At 32.4% G+C, this 3,510-nt stretch overlaps 1 pseudogene; it reads right to left on the bottom strand.

Moving 5' to 3' along the window:
- Nucleotides 1–1,603: 1,603 nt before the first annotated feature.
- Nucleotides 1,604–1,700, bottom strand: LOC122096349 (annotated as a pseudogene).
- Between the last annotated feature and the right edge of the window lie 1,810 nt (nt 1,701–3,510).

Here is a 3,510-nt window from a genome sequence, read left to right as displayed (position 1 = left end):
TTTTGTCTGTCTCTTGGGGAGGTTAAGCTTAGGAACTATAACTCTCTTTTTGGTTGCGGAGAGCTGTGGCGTTTCCCTACTGCCCTGTTGCCATCTTGGTCCCCCCTCCCATTTTCATACTTCTAAATTTATACTAACTTCAGCCACTTTATCCTTTGCAAAGTCATGAAATAGCTCTGAGAATTTGCTTCTGCTTTTGTTTTTGGATTTATTTCTTCTGCTCCCTATCCATTCCCTATTCTCCAGTTAGAATAATTTCAAATAGTAAAAATGGAAAAAGAGAAAAAAGTCATGGTGAAAAAACAGAAGTAGAAAATTCACTGGATTTTTCTGACTACTTCAACCAACGTGAACTATTGGGGAATACATGTACACCTCATTCCCACTGGTACTCAAAGTCTCTAGTTAGGCAATTCTGATGAAGACAAGGAACTAGATGAAAAAGTGAGGAATGGTATCATTTGCTAGAAAAAAAGAGAGAAGTGTCCAAGCAAATTTCTTCATTGGGCTGTTGAAAATAATCGACTTACTACAGTGCAGAGACTACTTTCCAAAAAGGCCACTCATGTGAATACTAGGGATGATGATGAGTATAGCTCTCTTCATCCAGATGCCTACAGTAGATACTTAGACATAGTGCTTATATGTGGAATAATACCAGAGTGGCTTCTTTCTTACTGCATCATGATGCAGATACCAATGCCCAAACTAAAGAAGTCTTGACAACCTTGCATCTTGCTGCTGGGAATAGAAATAACAAAGGTACGCTGGATCTGCTTCTATTGAAATATTATATCAAACCAGGTCAAGAACAACTTGGAAGAAGCTGCATTTGATATTGCCAAAAGGTTAAGTATGTATCACCTCTTTGAAGTTGTGGAAGGCTGCAAAAATTTTTCTCCTAAGTCATAATGGTTTGGTTAAGTTTCTTAAATTTCAAAAATGCCTATCCATTTTTGTGTCCATACAAAATATTTTCACAATACAAAGCCACATTAATATCTTACTTTAAATATTCATGGATTCCATGCTATTCTTCCAAGTGAATTGCCTAAATTCGATGTCAAAATGTATTCAAGATTTGTTTGTATACATCTATAATGATTTCTGCAGAGTTTGTGATTTTTATAATCAGAAATAATTTTAACTTAGCTGTTGAAATGAGTAATACAGAAACTAAAGATATTTCTGTTGCTTGTCTGAAAAAGGATATTTTAAAGTAATCTGTATTCTGTTTGTATAATATCCATAATCTATTTCATTCTCTCCTAGATATAATACTTTTAATTCTACATTGTTTCATAATATATAGGTTCATTAATAAATGTGTCATTTCAGATAGCATTCGATATAGAAATAGTTTAAGATTCTTTTTTTTCCCCTAGGTCCTTATAGTATTTTATTTCTTTGGGATAAATTGAAAATGTTATCTAATTTCAAAAGTTTTGTAAAGGTTATGCTATGTAATGGCCTTTCTAAGGTGATGATTTAATACACTGATGTCAAACTAACTTTCAATTCAATGAATTACATGTATCGTTACAACTGTATTTTTGTAATCAATTTTTAATAACTGTTTTTCATTTCTTGCATCTGAAGAATGAAAAATATGGAATACTGCACAAATTTTCATATCATCCTTGTGCAAGTGCCGTGTTAAACTTTGTATTGCAATTAGGGTAGATGTGCTGTTGAAGCATGTAGTATCCTCTAAATTTAAGTAGTTAATGATGCAATCTTTATACAGGCATATATCCTTGGTTGACTATTTGTAACTAGGAAAACTTATTGTTCCTAAAAATGCTATTGATATTACTTCTCTAAAATTCTGTGTATATTGGAAAAAAACTTATATTGTTTGTTCGATTGCTCACGTTTGCAATTTTTTTGTCAATGAGTATTTTAAGTCTTTTTCATTTTAGATTTCATCATACTTTGAAGAATTTAAAGCTAGGTCCAAAGGTGATGGCTTTTCAAGTACTTATTTATCAGCTGAGTTAGCTTTGTGGAGCTAAGGATTCAAAGTAAGCCTTGCTTAAGAGCTACTTCTAAACTTCTGCAGCTTAAAAATTCCTATATGAGATCTTATTGGCACAAATGTCTACCTGACCCTTTACCTGTCTTCCATTTAGGAACAGACGAACCAGAATATCTTACCCTGACAGCATAGATTTTCTTACTGGAACAAAACTAATCTTAATTACAAGGGATCATAGAGACAGGAACAGTTTAGATAGAAATGTTTAGACTAGAAGGTATTTTATCAAAATATAATTGGTTATTATACCTAATATTTCAAAAGTATCTAAAGCCAAGAAGGTGAAAAAATTGTTCATATGCATGATTAACTAATCTCCTGGCCAGTCTACCATCCAACCAGGCAGGAATTTACACTACTGCATTTCTATCACCAAATATTTTCAGAGTTACAAGAGAAGTCTATATGTCTCTCCTCGATATAAGGCCTTAAATTGTTAATGTTTTAATCAAAGTGTTTCCTCTTGCCACTAGGCTGTAAATCTTCAAATGGTAAAGCTTTAGGTCCAACTCTACCAAACACTGAGGTAGAGATAATGAAATAATACATTAAATACTTTAAATAATTTGATACTCTAACCACAACAGAATATTGCAAAACGTGTGCCTTTTTCTTATATATAGTTATACATTTTATATTTATATGTGCTGATATTTTAGTTCACACAGTGAAACTTACTAGAATTAATTGATAATTTGACAAATAAATAGGTATTTATTCCAATAAATGGAATTGGAATATAAATAATTAGGTTTAGAATACATATTAGAATATAAAAATATCAATGCAATATCTTTGGTATAAACTTGTGATACATTCTAATGTTCTTGGTCTTCTGAATTCACATTGCAAAAAAAAATAGTTTTCCTCTAATCTATAAGGGATTTTACGCTGCTACTCTGTTTATTGTTTTAACTCACTGGTCCAAAACTGATTTTCTCCATATTTCTGAAGCATTCCTAATGATTATACATAAATTTTGCTGATATGATGTCTACAAGGTATTATTCTTCTGCAGGACCCAAGGGTCCTAGGATCCCAGGTCCCAGTTATCCGCATCATCAGATAACAAGGGCAAGATTTCTCACCTAGGCCCATGCAACATGCCAACAGAAAGTAATTGAAAATCCATCTCAATTTCTCATTTCCTATAGTATTTCAGGACCGCAGCAGTAAGCAATTGTGAAATGCAAGACAACTTAAAATGAAAGATGAGATCACAATATCTGAGAGAAAGTACAGTAATTACAACTTTAAATTTACAGATGCCCAGCCCATATGAGTGAACAAGATCACAAATGTCACAAAATTATTTTTAATACCCCTCTCCTAATGATTACTGAAAGATTTCAGTCCAGTATAAGTAGGCCTAAAAATTGTTCTGGGAATGATAGATCCATAATTGGTCTACCAAGGCTAGGAAAACTTTACTTACAGGTCAATTATAATTCAGAAAAACATTAATTGAGAAG

The sequence above is a fragment of the Dipodomys spectabilis genome, unplaced genomic scaffold (assembly GCF_019054845.1).
Source record: "Dipodomys spectabilis isolate Male_0828 unplaced genomic scaffold, ASM1905484v1 ptg000368l, whole genome shotgun sequence".
NCBI lineage: Eukaryota > Metazoa > Chordata > Mammalia > Rodentia > Heteromyidae > Dipodomys > Dipodomys spectabilis.
Note: the sequence above shows the minus strand (reverse complement) of the source record. Positions and strands in the feature narration are given on the sequence as shown.